Source organism: Salvelinus alpinus, chromosome 27 (genome assembly GCF_045679555.1).
Source record: "Salvelinus alpinus chromosome 27, SLU_Salpinus.1, whole genome shotgun sequence".
Taxonomy (NCBI): Eukaryota; Metazoa; Chordata; class Actinopteri; order Salmoniformes; family Salmonidae; genus Salvelinus; species Salvelinus alpinus.
Window position 1 is genome coordinate 32,117,277 of NC_092112.1, and position 17,950 is coordinate 32,135,226.

Here is a 17,950-nt window from a genome sequence, read left to right on the forward strand (position 1 = left end):
TTGCCAGCCTGTTGTTTTCCATATTGATCCTGTTTGTTTGTTTCATTCATTTCCCATTGAAGTGTTGATTCCTACTCACTCCTATTCATTCTAACCACGACTTATTGTTTGTTTGGAGTGTTGGAAGATTATCGCCAGTGATGACTGGTCTTTGCACTCTGTTCCATGATGCAAATACATAATTAATAACTTAACATTAAAGTTATATCATTGGAAAAGACGGTTGCTGGAGCTTTTTCTAATACCATCTACTACGCCGTGTCAAAATGTCCCTCCTGCCCCCCCCCCCCTGTGTCAGTGGGAGAAGTGAGCTTACCCAGTGTTGAGAGGCTCAGTGACCCTGGACTGGGCTCTCTCTGCCGTGGCAGCCGTAATCGTGCCAGCCAGAATGATTCGGGAGTGGGGGGCCAGGCCCATTTATCCCAGCACACTATGTTTTGTTGAAGCACTTCACACCTTTGGAGGAGTAATTATGGCAGTAAATGACGAGGATTTACGAGTTACAGTAAATCACAGTGTTGATCCCATGCTTCTCTCCCTGGCCAGGGAACAGCCTTCGCACAGTGCGCCCTACGCCGGCCTGCAGTCCTCTAGGCTGTTAATGTCAGTCACAAAGGTGGTGCACGGGAGACAAAACCTACTTTAAGCCCTTTCCAATGGAACCCGGCAGAGGCCTTTAGACTGCAAAACCCCTTTTTCATTGTGTGGGCATTAAGTGAGATGTAGTACTGTACAAAGGTTTACAAGCAACTAATCTAATGTAGGATAGAAGAGTGTGGGGGAGGGGGTAGTGAGAAAGGAAATTCAGAGCGTGTCTAAAGGAAGGCTGGTAACTTGGCTTGTAAAAAAGACAAACACACACACACACACACACGTCAGTGTTAGAATGTCAAAGAGGGGGGTAAAAGAACAGAATAAAATGTGTGCCATAATGGAGTTGAAGTAGTTTTCCAAACAAAGGAGAGAGAGCGCTGACAGAAAGGATGTCTGATCACTTCAACAGTGTGAAGCATCTTAAATGTACGCTATCGTTCAAAAGTTCAGGGTCACTTAGAAATCTCCTTGTTTTTTAAAGAAAAGCACATTATTTGTCCATTAAAATAACATAAAATTGATCAGAAATACAGTGTAGACATCGTTAATGTTGTAAATGACTATTGTAGCGGGAAACGGCTGATTTTTAATGGAATATCTACATAGGCGTACAGAAGCCCATTATCAGCAACCATCACTCCCATGTTCCAATGGCACGTTGTGTTAGCTAATCCAAGTTTATAATTGTAAAAGGCTAATTGATCATTAGAAAACCCTTTTGCAATTATGTTAGCACAGCTGAAAACTGTTGTTCTGATTAAAGAATAAATAAAACTGGCCTTCTTTAGACTAGTTGAGTATCTGGAGCATCAGCATGTGGGTTCGATTACAGGCTCCAAATGGCCAAAAACAAAGAACTTTCTTCTGAAACTCGTCAGTCTATTCTTGTTTTGAGAAATTAAGGCTATTCCATGCGAGGAATTGCCAAGAAACTGAAGATCTCGTACATTGCTGTGTACTACTCCCTTCACAGAACAGCGCAAACTGGCCCTAACCAGAATAAAAAGAGTGGGAGGCCCCGGTGCACAACTGAGCAAGAGGACAAGTACATTAGAGTGTCTAGTTTGAGAAACAGATGCCTCACAAGTCCTCAAATGGCAGCTTCATTAAATAGTACCCGCAAAACACCAGTCTCAACGTCAACAGTGAAGAGGCGACTCTGGGATGCTGGCCTTCTAGGCAGAGTTCCTCTGTCCAGTGGCTGTGTTCTTTTGCTCATCTTAATCTTTTCTTCTTATTGGCCAGTCAGATATGGCTTTTTCTTTGCAACTGTTTTTCTTTGCAACTCTAGACACTCTAATTTCTAAGTGACACCAAACCTTTGAACGGTAGTGTATGTTTAGATAAAAAGTATCCTTAGTGGCTGATCTGGGTTCTAGTGAAAAACCAGCTCTAGAAATGAGTCTTCAGCATGAGAGATTCCTTTCCCCTGAAAACACCCTCCTCCAGATTTAGCCAACTAGTTCCCCCTCTGCCAAATGTCCCTTTAGCCATGAGTTCTGATGAAAGTCTCATTCTCTCCCTGGCCGAGCCATTGTTGTGCGGCCTGCTAAATATTTACTCTTCCCAGCTTTCTGAGAGAAGGGATGAGGAGAGGGGCCCTTTGTACAGGAGGGGTCAGAGACACGGAGCTGGTCCTTCCTGGCACCAGGATCAGGCATCCTCTACTATCAATTACCCCATTTAAACCAGAGGCACAGGCTCTCTGGGAGAGAGACTAGGAGAGGGGAACCCCTTTGAGAGCTGTTTACATGGGACCACCAGCGGAACTGCCACCACAATAGACCAAAAATGAGCCAAAACAACAGCCAAAATGAACTACAGGGCAGAGTATTACCTCTAGTTATGAATAGCCTACATCGGGCCTTTGGTGAAACCTTTCTGGCAGCAAGGAACCCAACTCCTCCAATTTGCTATTGATAATCAATAAGAGAAATGAAAACTCCAATCAGTGAGCAACCAGGAGTTTCAGAGTTAGGGCCTCTGTTACTGAACAAATATACACACACTATACCTGCCTATGGTCGAGTCAGTTGTGAGGTGTCAAACCCAGATGGTTTGCTGTTCAGAATGGGGTCATTAATGAGTAGTGACTGAGCATTAGGTAAAATAATCTCCTGCTAGGGTTGAATCATTCATGAGGCGGGTATAAATGTAGAATATTCATTTGATCACCTTGTTGTTGCAGGAAATGTAAACTGGTAGTTTATTATCTTTTTTGTTGTTGTTCTTCTACCCCTTTTTTCTCCCCAATTTCATGATATTCAATTGGTAGTTACAGTCTTGTCCCATCGCTGCAACTCCTACGGACTTGGGAGAGGAGAAGGTCGAGAGCCATGCGTCCCCCGAAACACAACCCTGCCAAGCCGCACTGCTTCTTGAGACACTGCTCACTTAACCCAGAAGCCAGCCGCACCAATGTGTCAGAGGAAACAATGTCAGCTTTCAGGCGCCAGGCCCGCCACAAGGAGTCGCTAGAGCGCGATGCGACAAGGAAATCCCGACAGCCAAACCCTCCCCTAACCCGGGCATTTCTCAGCCAACTGTGCGCCGCCTCATGGTTCTCCCGGTCACGGACGGCTGTGACACAGTCTGGGATCGAACCCATTGCTGTAGTGACTCCTCAAGCACTGCGATACAGTGCCTTAGACCGCTGAACCACTGGGGAGGTGTATTCAAGGTTTTAAAGGGCTTTCTCTTCTAAAGGGCTTCCTCCAGTATTTATTCTGCAGTAGTTTATGTGTCGGGGGGCTAGGGTCAGTTGGTTATACCTGGAGTACTTCTCCTATCTTATCCAGTGTCCTGTGTGAATTTAAGTATGCTCTCTCTAATTCTCTCGTTCTCTCTTTCTTTCTCTCTCTCGGAGAACCTGAGCCCTAGGACCATACGTCACGGCAAACCGGGCATGATGACTCCTTGCTGTCCCCAGTCCGCCTGGCCTTGCTGCTATTCCAGTTTCAGCTGTTCTGCCTGCGGTTATGGAACCCCTACCTGTCCCAGACCTGCTGTTTTGAACTCTTAATGATCGGCTATGAAAAGCCAACTGATATTTATTCCTGATTATTATTTGACCATGCTTGTCATTTATGAACATTTTGAAAATCTTGGCTCTCTCTAATTCTCTCTCTCGGAGGACCTGAGCCCTAGGACCATACGTCAGGACTACCGGGCATGTTGACTCCTTGCTGTCCCCAGTCCACCTGGCCTTGCTGCTATTCCAGTTTCAACTGTTCTGCCTGCGGTTATGGAACCGCCACCTGTCCCAGACCTGCTATTTTCAACTCTTAATGATCGGCTATGAAAAGCCAACTGAAAATTATTCATGATTATTATTTGACCATGCTTGTCACTTATGAACATTTTGAACATCTTGGCATAGTTCTGTTATAATCTCCACCCGGCACAGCCAGAAGAGGACTGGCCACCCCTCATAGCCTGGTTCCTCTCTAAGTTTCTTCCTAGGTTTTGGCCTTTCTAGGGAGTTTTTCCTAGCCACCGTGCTTCTACACCTGCATTGCTTGCTGTTTGGGGTTTTAGGCTGGGTTTCTGTACAGCACTTCGAGATATTAGCTGATGTACGAAGGGCTATATAAAATAAACTTGATTTGATTCTAAAGTTTGTCATTTATAATGTCAGACTTGATTTCCCCAAACTAAAAATGTATCAACCCCTACAAAAATGGCCATTAATTATAATCCACACAATAATTCACATTTCCTGTTGCTGCAGGATTATTTTCCTGCTGTGAGAAAAATGTAAATCCTACACCTGTATTCTTTGTGAATTTCAATGTGTCAAAGCAGAGAGGAGCTTTCTCAAAACATAATCTACAAGTGCATTGAGGAAAGTATCAAAATCGACAGATAATAAACTTTAAGTAGCCTAATACAACATTTTCCTCCAAAGCTGCCACAAATGAGCACTAACAAACTGCTCATCCCTCAGGTCGTTGCCAAAAGGATTCTTCATCGCTGGCCACAAAAGTGCTTGAGGGCTTAGTACTGTAGATAAACATTTCAACCCCTTCATTAAGGTAATAAACCAGTGTATTACCTGAGGCCTTAGATGATGGAGCCGTTTACAATGCTAAATGATCAAAGCCGTTCCTCGCCGAGACTGCTGGCTTGCCAGAATGTTGCACTTTATAATCAGTGCCTCTCTTCACAGTCAGACGAGACGGTCAACACAGCTGCTAGATTCCCTCGCAGGCGGCAGTCATATTTTGACTCGGCGAGCTGCACCGCAACCCCCACCTACGTACACCCCCAACTCCTTACCCCCCACCAGTTTTGTCTTATGTGGACCTTATTAAGAGCAGAATCATTGCAGCTGTGCAGGAAAGGTGTAAAGCATGCAGCTTTGCTCTGAATCAACACCAGACTCTGACATTACAAAACAAGCCAACAAAGCAGACCCAGCTGCTCCATTCTGTTCCTCTCCACATTTCATACATGCACAGTCAGATATTGGACCTCAACACACACACTGGCACCCACGCACAAAAACATACACCTGTTTATTTATCTGATCGATTTTTATGCAACAAAGCGACAGTCAAAGAGAAGGAAAGTGGTCAGTCTGGTCTTCAACTTGACTTTAGGAACACCTTGCAAAATGTAAGTTGTCGTCTTTTTGACATGGCTCCGTGTGTGTGCGCGTCAAGTCAGGTTCAGTAGGGCAGCCTGCGTGAGCTGTAGGTAAACAGATTCACCTTGTGCTTCTCACTGACAGTGAGTTGTAGCAAGAGCAGGGGGAAAAACTGTGTTTGACTTATACTGAGAGCCTGTCTGGGCCCGCCAAGCAGAGAGGAATGGGAAAGGGGGAGAGGGTATGATAGAAAACAGAGTGTATTCACTGTGAAAAATATACTCAGAGTTTGATTACATGAAAGTTGCAATCATTATAGTTCAACAGCTCTTTGAAGACAAAGGACTGGTAACTATTAGTATATATATATATATATATATATATATATATAAATTAAATGTCAAGAAAAAAGTGCTGGATGTACTTGGTTGTGAGGAATTAGGCCAATATCTTGTTTATCAGTCAAATCTGTGTGTGTTGCAAAGTAAATTGTTATGCTTGTTATATAAGAAGAAAGACAAAACTAGGTAAAATACTTACATGGGGAGTGATATTGTCCAACGTAGTGATGCTGTTCATGCGTTCAGATTGGAAAGGGATTCACAATGGGGTAAACTGTAAGAGACAAAAAAAACTAAATTAAACAACAAAATAACTTTGGGTTTTTTTCTTTGGGAAAAGTGAGGGTCTTGAAGCAAAACTTGATGGAAGTTTCACTCTGGCAATCTCATCATGCTGAAGAGTTGCTGGCTCTCTATGGTGATATAATGTACCTTTTGAACTTGATGACACGGCATGTTTTATGACTCCCCAAGCAAAGCCAGCCCTGAGCCAGTGTATGCAGCAGACTTTATAAAGAAGAACAACCAGTAAACATGCTTGAACTTCAGCCTCAAATAGGCTACCTTTCCAACAAAAACCTACAACGACAATTAGGCTACTCCGAAAAATGGTGCTAGTAAACAGCTTCATCAGTTTTTAATAGGCCTCAAAAAGCTCTCCTCCTCAAAAGAAAAGGAGAACTCCACACAGAAAATACCTACAAATACTGATTCAAAACATCTCCCAACTCGCAGGCCTGGAAAACAAAAAGTGAGGAAAATCACTTTAATTGGGGGAGAAGGGGAAAGGAGAAGTGACATGTTTCCTGGGAGTTTCAAAAGAGCCTCTCATCGGGAGGCTCTCAAGCTAATGGCTGCTCCCTGCTCAACCACCTTGACCCCCGAGAGGAAGGGTCACAGCAGCCCTGCCGCTCTTGCCCCATTAATAAGGTCACAGGAGGTCACTGTGAAAATTAGACACCGTCAGCAGCAGGGCTGTGGAGCCTTTTTCAAAACAGCCAGGCCCAATGACCAGCTTCCCAACAGCACAACGCTCCACCAAGAGGGGTTTGGTGGTAGGAAGGGGGGGAGAAGAGGACAGGAAAATATTCCTCCCCTTCCCTCCCTTGACCAAGACAACAACTACTATGTGACCGGGAAGGAGAAGTCCTGGTACCACCGACTGAACAGACTGCTATTGAAAGCCAACATATGGTCCACATCACCAATTACCAAGGTGTGCGGAGATAGCCACATGAAGATGAAGAGAACAGCAGCCAGTGATGGAAAAAAATTTGGGCGGATGAGAGTTTTTTGGTAAATTGGTGTAACAGCTTTAGGTCACAGGGATATTACCATAATGGACAGAAATGGGTTTGCAGTCTTCAAGATCCTCAGATCGTTAATTCACCCAGCAAGCTTCAGTCCAAACTGTAGAACTGGTTAATCAATCAAAGCTCCTGAACTTCTCTCTGACATAGGCCTAGGTCTCCATTCACCACAACATGACGCAAGCTTTGAATTCCATAATCCAATTGAGTTGTTCAACATGACTTTTTTATAGAGACCACTTACATATTCTAGTAAGGGGGGGGACGACATTATTATAAAATCGGGACATTATTTTTGACATATCGTATCGTTTTGACATAATCTCAATTACATTTTTGTGCTAGTTGCCTGTACCTGCACCAATATTTCTGTATTTTTCCTTCATAGCTTGTAATCCATCTTCTTTATAAATGAGCCAACATGTTTTCATTTTCAGCACTTCTATATCCAAGACTGATCAAAACCTTTTTGTAATGTCTCTCTTGTCCCTCTGCAGCAGACAGGTGAGCAATATGTTTGGAACATCAAATTGCAATATAATCACAGTATTGAATCACAATACATATAGAATTGCGAGTATCGCAATACATATCGTATCGGCACCTAAGTATTGTGATATCATATTGTGAGGCTCCCGGCAATTCCCAGCCCTGCTATGTAGCCTGCATGTTCTATGCATGTTACCATTTACAACACACATACCATATGGTCTGTATTAGGAGGAGGGGTAAGGAACATCATTAGCATTTGACAAGGAAATAAATCTAGCTTTGCATCACAAGAAGACAAGCCAAGGTACTAACAAACACACTAGTCTGCCGAACAACTAAGATTGTCACTTTTTTAAGGATAGTAAGAAAACGTGCATTTTCTTTACAATTCCAGTAGAATAGCAACAGTTGGTTCTTGCGGCGACGCTAATAAACAAATACATTTCCCTCTGGATTAGAGTTGGTCTCTGTTGTTTACAAAAATGTGTCTAAGATCTTTGAGGGGAAAACCCTTCCATACTAATTTAGATGAAGTCCTAAACACAGGCCCAATTAATTCACATACATCCTGCTCAGAAATTATTTTAATCTCCCCCTGCCTGGCCACTGGACGGCAGATTCCCAGCATGGTGTTAGCCAATTACTCCAATGAGGCTTGGCTTGAGTCACAGTCACCATTAATTTCCAAAGGAGTCACTCTAATTTATCGGGCAAGTTCAAAACCATGAAATCTCCTGTATACGAATCTTCTTCTGAGAAGATGCATTTGAGTTTGATGGGAATTATTCTCTGAAGATTATTTAAATAATGAAAAATGGACATTAAGACAACTAGTGTTCTTCACATTTGAGCTCAGTTCGAGGAAATCATCCTCCTAAAGGGATAATCCACCTCCAAACCACTAATTTCTATGATTAACAGTGTTAAACAGTGTTAAATAACACTAATATGCAAAAACAATATTTTTTGTGAACAAAGGTTTAATTTTTTTGTCAATAACAAGGTTGGTAGTAACGTGAAAATTGTTGTGGAAATCTGTTGCAGCTCAAGTCGACTACAAAACCCACAATGCAATGCTCTCAGTCTGGGCTGGCTAAGTAGCGAGCTAGCTATATAGCAAACGTAGCTACACACAATAATACCAAAGTCAATATCAGCATATGAAGTAGCTAGCTGTAAAATCGCCTAAACAAACTACATTATCAATTTAGGAGTCTAACTCTCTGAGTTCAATTTGCAGTTCGTCTATGACCAGAGCGAGTGAAGAGTACATTGCTATGGCAACAAAAGCCCTTTCCCATGTTTCCCACAGACACACAGGGAGCATTGTGAGATGGTATTTGAAGGAGAAACTGAGTTGAATAATTTGTTACACTGTTTAGAAGAGCACATCTAAGAAAAATATAAACTTTCATGACGATATATAACGAACCAAAAAATTCAAAAGCCACAAAAAGCTTATTTCTCTCCAATTTTGTGCACAAATTTGTTTACATCCCTATTACTGAGCATTTCTCCTTCGCCAAGACAACCCATCCACCTGACAGGTGTGGCATATCAATAAGCTGATTAAACACCATGATCATTAAACAGGTGCACCTTGTGCTGGAGACAAAAGGCCACTTTAAAATGTGCAGTTGTTTCATACAACACAATGCCACAGAAGTCTCAAGTTTTGGGGAAGTTTGCAATTGGCATGCTGACTGCAGGAATGTTCACCATAGCTGTTGCCAGAGAATTGAATGTTCATTTTTCTACCAACGTCGTTTTAGAGAATATGGCTGTACATCCAACTGGCCTCACAACGGCAGACCACGTGTAACCACACCAGCCCAGGGCCTCCACATCCAGATTCTGCACCTGCAGAATCGTCTGAGAACAGCCACCCGGGAAAGCTGATGAAACTGAGGAGTATTGCTCTGTAATAAAGCCCTTTTGTGGGGAAAAACTAATTCTGATTGGCTGGGTCTGGCTCCCCAGTGGGTGGACCTGGCGCCCAAATAGGTGGGCCTATGCCCTCCCAGGCACACCCATGGCTGTGTCCCTGCCCAGTCATGTGAAATTCATAGATTAGGGCCTAAAGAATGTATTTCAATTGACTGATTATCTTATACGAAGTGTAACTCAGTAAAATCATTGAAATTGTTGCATGTTGCGTATAGATTTTTGTTCAGTAATGGGAAAGTATTCGGACCCATTGACTTTTTCCACATTTTGTTACGTTACAGCCTTATTATAAAATTGCTTAAATAGTTTTTTCCTCATCAACCTACACACAGTACCCCATAATGACAAAGCAAAAACAGGTTTTTAGATTTTTTTTCAAATGTATTAACAATTTAAAACAGAAAGATCACATTTACATACAGTTGAAGTCGGAAGTTTCCATACACCTTAGCCAAATACATTTAAACTCAGTTTTTCACAATTCCTGAAATTTAATCCTAGTTAAAATTCCATTTTAGGTCAGTTAGGATCACCACTTTATTTTAAGAATGTGAAATGTCAGAATAATAGTAGAGAGAATGATTTATTTCAGCTTTTATTTCTTTCATCACATTCCCAGTGGATCAGAAGTTTACATACACTCAATTAGTATATGGTAGCATTGCCTTTAAATTGTTTAACTTGTCAAACGTTTCGGGTAGCCTTCCACAAGCTTCCCACAATAAGTTGGGTGAATTTTGGCCCATTCCTCCTGACAGAGCTGGTGTAACTGAGTCATGTTTGTAGGCCTCCTTGCTCGCACACGCTTTTTCAGTTCTGTCCACACATTTTCTATAGGATTGAGGTCAGGGCTTTGTGATGGCCACTCCAATACCTTGACTTTGTTGTCCTTAAGCCATTTTGCTACAACTTTGGAAGTATGCTTGGGGTCATTGTCCATTTGGAAGACCCATTTGCAACCAAGCTTAACTTCCTGACTGATGTCTTGAGATGTTGCTTCAATATATCCACATAATTTTCCTCCCTCATGATGCCATCTATTTTATGAAGTGCACCAGGCCCTCCTGCAGCAAAGCACCCCCACAACATGATGATGCCACCCCCGTGCTTCAAGGTTGGGATGGTGTTCTTCGACTTGCAAGCATCCCCCTTCTTCCTCCAAACATAACGATGGTCATTATGGCCAAACAATTATATTTTTGTTTCATCAGACCAGAGGACATTTCTCCAATAAGTACGATCTTTGTCCCCATGTGCAGTTGCAAAACCTAGTCTGTCTTTTTTATGGCGGTTCTGGAGCAGTGGCTTCTTCCTTGCTGAGCGGCCTTTCAGGTTATGTCGATATAGGACTTGTTTTACTGTGGATATAGATACTTTTGTACCCGTTTCCTCCAGCATCTTCACTAGGTCCTTTGCTGTTGTTCTGGGATTGATTTGCGTTTTTCGCACCAAAGTACATTCATCTCTAAGAGACAGAACGCGTCTCCTTCCTGAGCGGTATGATGGCTGCGTGGTCCCATGGTGTTTATACTTGCGCACTATCGTTTGTACAGATGAACGTGGTACCTTCAGGTGTTTGGAAATTGCTCCCAAGGATGAACCAGACCTATGGAGGTCTACAATATTCTTTCTGAGGTCTTGGCTGATTTCTTTTAATTTTCCCATGATGTCAAGCAAAGAGGCACTGAGTTTGAAGGTAGGCCTTGAAATACATCCACAGGTACACCTCCAATTGTCTCAAATTATGTCAATTAGCCTATCAGAAGCTTCTAAAGCCATGACATCATTTTAGAGAATTTTCCAAGCTGTTTATAGGCATGGTCAACATAGTGTATCTAAACTTCTGACCCACTGGAATTGTGATACAGTGAATTCTAAGTGAAATAATCTGTCTATAAAGAATTGTTGGGAAAATTACTTGTGTCATGCACAAAGTAGATGTTCTAACGGACTTGCCAAAACGATAGTTTGTTAACAAGAAATTTGTGGAGTGGTTGAAAAACAAGTTTTAATGACTCCAACCTAAGTGTATGTAAACTTCCAACTTCAACTGTAAGTATTCAGACACTTTACTCCGTACTTTGTTGAAGCACCGTTGGCAGCAAATACAGCCTTGAGTCTTCTTGGGTATGACGCTACAAGCTTGGCACACCTGTATCTGGGGAGTTTCTCCCATTCTTCTCTGCAAATCCTCTCAAGCTCTGTCAGGTTGGATGGGGAGCGCTACTGCACAGCTATTTTCAGGTCTCGGAGCTCTACGGATAATTCCTTTGACCACATGGCTTGGTTTTTGCTCTGACATGCACTGTCAACTGTGGGACTTTAGATAAACAGGTGTGTGCCTTTACAAATCATGTCCAATCAATTGAAATTACCACAAGTGGACTCCAATCAAGTTGTGGAAACATCAAGAATGATCAATGGAAACAGGATGCACCTGATCTCAATTTCGAGTCTAATAGCGAAGGGTCTGAATACTTAAGTAAATAAGGTATTTTGTAAAAACATGATTTTGCTTTGTTATTATGGGGTATTGTGTATAGATTTATGAGGATTTTTTTTATTTAATCAATTTTAGAATAAGGCTGTAACGTAACAAAATGTGGAAAAAGTCAAGTTGTCTGAATACTTTCTGAATGCACAGTAAATGGATGGATGTGTTATATACAAGTATGCCCATGCTATCTATTGGCTGATTCGGTGATCTGGAATGCAGGCAATTTTTTAAAAAGCATATTGAAATAGGAGTGTGTAATCCCCGATCTCCAGCGACGAGAACCATGTAGCTATGACGTATCCTACACAATTTCCTGATTTCACAGATGGACCACTTCGAAGTTAAATCCTGGGAAAATGTGTATTTTACCTACTGATAGAACAAGCTTTCATCAAATTGACAGTTTCATGATATTTATTTCTGGGGGTGGATTATCCCTTTAAGCTGAGCAAAAAAAGCCTGTTGATTTAGCAACAAAACCATGGCCCAAAGTATTTACTTTTGCGATGACAACACAAGGGCAGGAATTCGGGCAGAGCCTGTGTATCGCAGGGTCATTTCCTTTGAGTGAAGAGCATCCTCAGACACCAGTGTGTCTCTTTTATTCCCGTGCCTTAGGGTCTGATAGGATCCTCTGGCCATGTTTAACACAGGCATTCCTCCGACGCATTCACACACACATCCCAGGGCCGCATTTCTCAACCATTGCCTTGGAAACAAAATCCTAAGAGGAAAGAAGATAGAAAAATAACAAATGACCAGTTTGCTGAAGGAGAGAGAAGGGGGGGGGGCACTCTTCAGCAGGACTTCAAAACAAGCAATGACATGAGAAAACTGTTCCCTTCTGAATCATAAGTGTTGCTTTACATTGGAGTTTCCAATGGTCTGAATAGATTTCAAAGATAAAGAACCCTTTGTTTTTAGTTTGAAGAAGATTCAGTATTTGGTCTCTTCCACCACTGAGTAAAGGTAGGCCCATATAAACTCTCTAATGCCTTTTTTGCTTTTAAAAAGCGTTCTACCATTTTGTTTTACATCTGAGAAATTAGTCATAGCCATTTGGATTCCTGCTGGCTTACTGTCTTATTCTATTCAACATGGATGTCTCTCCCAATTGTACTGGATCAAAAGTTAAAACGATGTTCCTTTCAAGTTGAAAGAAAACGTCAAAAGCCAAAGCACCCTCTATAGGTTCAACTAAACTGAGCGAAAACCAGGCAGGCAGTCGAGAGAGAATGTCTCCTATACAATTACATGTATTTATTACGTTTATTTGGAACAGTGACAATGTACAGCAAAACATAAGTCTCGTAAGTGAGAAGTGATGCACTGCACCAGATTTAGTTTACAGCTAATTTACATCTGCAGTCCCCGATCTACGTCAAGAATTACTCTAGCACTTTGCTTCCTCCTCGCCATTCACTGATCTTTTCACTGAGTATGCTATGCTGCGAATTTACATGCAAGTTAAACTCAATAAGTACAACAACAAAAAACATGAGAGCACTTAAGATGCATTTTCCTAAAGTGCTTAACAGCTAAGGACAGGGAGAAAATGCAAAGCCCAGGAAGCAGATTAACAACCGCTGCACTTCCTGGAGCGGCGCCAAGAAGCATCTCTCCGCTGTGTCTTATTTCAACTGTTCGATTTCATGCTAGATATGTAAATTGCTTCTGAAAGTCACACTGTACACCATATGGGACTGGGTTTTAGGACAGGAAGAAATACGTAGGGATCGGATGACATGGGGATATCAACATGGGAAATCTGCAGTGATGAAAGCGCAGAACGAACAGAAAAAAGCACAAAAAAAGGCAACACCAAAGCCAAAATAGACTGAGGTAATCCTTTCTAAACAAATCAAATAATGGCTGGCTGAAAAAGGAGCGTATGGGATGCCCTTTGGACCAAAATCAACCCTAAACCATAACATCCAAGCCTCAATATTGAATCTGTGAACTACTGAAATACCTTAAGACCAAAACACAAACCAACACTTTAGATTTGAGTAATTTAGCAGTCGCTCTTATCCAGAGTGACTTACAGTTAGTGCATTCATTTTAAGATATTATGTAGTCCTACCTAGGTAAGTAAATTTTTCCTCAGAGCTAGTAAGAAGGAAAACCACACACACACACACACACACACACACACACACACACACACACACACACACACACACACACACACACACACACACACACACACACACACACACACACACACACACACACACACACACACACACACACACACACACACACACACACACACCATAGTGGGCGGAATAGCTATTAGCAAAATATGGATTATCTGTAAAGATAGACATGAACGGTGAGAGACAAACAAATATTGGGAATGACTACTATATCATTATCAGGTGACATCATTTTTCACAGGAATTCTGAAGAAAGGTTAGCCTTGACGAGGAGCACTCCTGTTAGATTCAAGTTTAATATCAAACATTTGAGTGACTGATTCCCAGTTATCCACCTACAACACATTCCCTTATCTGCATTTTCTCACACTGCAAGCCCCTCCAAAAACGCCTCCATAGATTTTTTTGCTGCAAAATGACAAATAAGTGTCGGTACGCGTCCGCTGACAAGGAGCAACCCCGCAGCTGTTCTTGTGCATACTGTTGGTGTTTGTGTTCCCAGGAGATGCAGACAAAGCGCTTGCAGGTCGTCCTCTAACCTGCCTTCTCATTAGAGGTCAGCATATTTGAACACAACAATGACCTGCCGCTCTGAGAGACTTAGGGGGCTAAGACGCTCAGCCAGAGGCAGTTTGACCAAATGTTCTCAAACTGTCCCATCCTTCACTGCTCACTTTCATTTACTGTGGTTGTCCATCGTAAGTTGGCCTAAGACGTCCTACCCCCGTCGCCCACTCTATTATGAATCCTCCCTCTCAAGGCACTTAATGGCAAGTAATCACACATAAATTCCAAATAAGTGATAGATTTAGGGCGCTTGGAGGGTTTTGTCCGAAGCTATTTCTAAGGTAAACAATTAGGTTGGCAGAGGTCTGGGTATAAAGATGGCAGTGCCATTGGCTGGCAGGGAGGGCAGGCTCATTAACCCAGCAAGCCTCTGTTGTGTTCACTCAAACCAGTCCAAAAGATGTGATCGGGTGGAAACTCGGGGGAGCGATACATTTCCTCGGATAAGATGGCCTAATAATGACTTCCTGCATTTAAAGCGAAAACACAAAAGCAACATGCACAATGCTGCAAAACAGCGTTTTATGGAGGCCTCTAATACCAGGAATATACTGTAATCTGTTTTTAGGGTTATGGAGACGTAGAGGGGAAGTCAACATCTGGTTCTCATAGTCCACGCCTCTGGCCTGACAGTCTCTCTGACTCAATCAAGGAGAGGAACCATTTGGCAACGCTCTGAGGCCCAAAAACGCACCGCTCGTCTGCCTGTCTGTCCGCTCCTCTTCCTCTCCTTCAGGGTCATGTGAAAAATCCCAATTAACAGGAAACCCGAGAAACACACATGGTTGGACGTGAACTTGGAATATGCAAAACACCAGGGCCGTTAACAAGTGCCATGTTGAAATGTGATAGACTGCGTCAGCAGGTCGTAAAACCCTCTCAAGATCAATGTAATTATGAAAGCTTACACAGACTTTCCGGATAAGCGGAAGGAGAGGGTTGTGCTTTCTACCAAACAAGTGGAAGGTCTCCCCACCTGCCTTCCATTCCATCAGCTACAACAATGGTGAGTAAAAAACATCCAAAACACCTGGAGGAGGGTGTCAATAAACACCCCTCATTCCAGGCCAAAGTGATGCACCCCATAAAACCTTTTGATTAGCTACAGTAGCACGGCTAAGTGCCACTTAAATCAAAACAAAAAAAGGGGAAGTAGCTCTGACCTTGAGCTTTGGAAGTGTAATTTAACTGATCGTTACAAAAACAAAGCTGGTTCAGTTTCTGGACGAAGAGAGGGATGGAAGGAGGCGGCCGGGAGGGACGAAATTGAAAGCATGCATACATTTTTTTTTACAAAAATGTTTGAAGCCACCATAATGAGAATGGGGAGAGAGGTTTCAGAATATTCTTAGCTTTCTTTGAAAAAATAACAGGAAGTTCATGTTTCCAAGTGAAAAATAACAGATTAAATGAACCAGAGGGGTTTTGAACAGATTAACCAGCGATGGATTTGTGACCTGTGAGAAGTTTGTCAAACAAATAATTATGGAGGAAAATAGGAAAATATTACTTTTAGAAGTGTGCTCTAAAATAAACTTGAAATGAAATGATTTGCACATATATTCCATCATTGTCTTCAACAGTATGATCAATGAAAATATCACAACAGCCATAAATAAGAATGTGATTGACCCTGGAGATAAAGCACACATTTCCCATCTAATGGCAACCAGTGGGTTCACCGTCTCCAGGGGTCTATCAAATCCCTGTGTTTACAGTACAGGAGGGATGACATGACTCAGGGGCAAGCTTGGGTGCAAGTAGACAACTGACAAAGACCAGTCTCCCATTCTAACGGATGAGGGGGCTGCCTGGTAGCATGCCATGTCCAGAAAAAAACAGGAGACTCTGGAGCTCAGGTCTGGGAGAAAGCTAGCAGCTCCTTCAATACTTTACACTCCACAATCAGTGGCCTGGCCTGCTGTAAGAACTGCTGCAGATGGCTACAAGGTTCCACAATAGTCTAATGAGAACACATGCAGTGCCAAAGGTTGGGTGATAACCTGGAGGAGCCTGCGTCAAGGGCACCAACAGGGAAGTCAGTCAGCATTAATCCCGCCACTCCCTCTAGCCGGAACTTTCAAGAGGTGCCCTTGACTCCTGGGGTGTTTCCGTGAGAGGGCTCACGTCCGCTCTGCTCTGACAGCCAGGGACGATCAAGAACAGCATCAGTGTAAGGGTGAAGTAAGACTACCACCTCCTTGCCAAGTGTGTGTGTGTGTGTGTGTGTGTGTGTGTGTGTGTGTGTGTGTGTGTGTGTGTGTGTGTGTGTGTGTGTGTGTGTGTGTGTGTGTGTGTGTGTGTGTGTGTGTCAGTAAAAAGCTGGCTGGCCATAAGAGCTCCTCTGAAAAGCTTTTGTTTTTGAAAGAGGGAAAAAAAAGAGTGGACTCGTCTCTGACAACAAGAGGTCATGAGCCAACAAAAAAAACATATTGGACGAAATGTTGGGAAAATTAGGAAATGTTCCTTTCTTCACTGTTATCACTTAGTAGACCAGGGTGGACTGAGGAGAGTAAGGGGGAAAATAAAGTCAAGCTAAAGTCAAGGCCAAAAGGCATCGTCCCATCAGGTTACCATTAAAACAACAATTTCACCTTATTGTACATTTCTAATTCTGATATCTGGAGGAAGAAGAGGAGGAGTAGGAGGAATATTGCCTTCATTTAACAGGGTGCCCCTTTGAGAACACATTCTCTTTTATGGTAATGACCTGGCCAGGAGGGTACAAAAAAAAAAAACACAGGAGACTCCATCTCTGGAGCTCAGGTCTGGGAGAAAGCTAGCAGCTCCTTCAATACTTTACACTCCACAATCAGGGCCCAGACAGACCATATAAATGGGGATTGAAGAGCTGCCAGTGCTACAGAGAATCCCATTAGTAAACACTCTGACACAAGGCCTTGACTGTGGCTTAAACAGAGCCCCTCTTTAACCAAGAAAACTACCCTAAAGACGGGCACTGGGCAACGTCAAGTCAGCCACTTTACTGAGCGAGGCTGAGCTGCCATTTCACTAGGAATCCATAACAAAATGAGCATCAGTTTAAAACGGGAGTGTAGCACTTCCTATATTTCTCAATGCCAGAAACGCATGTTATAGTAACTCAGAGCAAAACGCTTAAATACATTGTTATAATATCAGCATGTTGTTCTAAAAGCTGGGTTTGAGGTTCTCCAAAATCCCACAACGCTCCACTGTCAGCATCACACGATGAATGACAAACTTCGTAAAAAGTAGGATACATTTGTGAGAATGAGGGGGGCGAATTGGGAGTCTACTTGTCAAGCCGCAGGTCCCATTTCATCCCTGAGAACTTCCACGGCTATCAACAGTGGAAGGAGGGCTTTAGGTAGAAGTTGCTTCTCAAAGTGGATGCAACATGCAACAATTTCAAAGATTTTACTGAGTTACAGTTCATGTAAGCAAATCAGTCAATTTAAATAAATAAATTAGGA

The 17,950-nt window shown here is 42.6% G+C and overlaps 1 protein-coding gene across 3 annotated transcripts in view; it reads right to left on the reverse strand.

The window, feature by feature from the left end:
• LOC139556401 (protein dispatched homolog 1-like) overlaps window positions 1-17,950 on the reverse strand; it is a 77,324-nt gene that overhangs the window by 41,549 nt on the left and 17,825 nt on the right. For all 3 annotated transcript variants that reach the window (XM_071370315.1, XM_071370312.1, XM_071370313.1), the window contains exon 2: window positions 5,723-5,797. The gene's annotated coding sequence lies outside the window, so the exon portion shown is untranslated. The remainder of the gene's footprint in view (window positions 1-5,722; window positions 5,798-17,950) is intronic.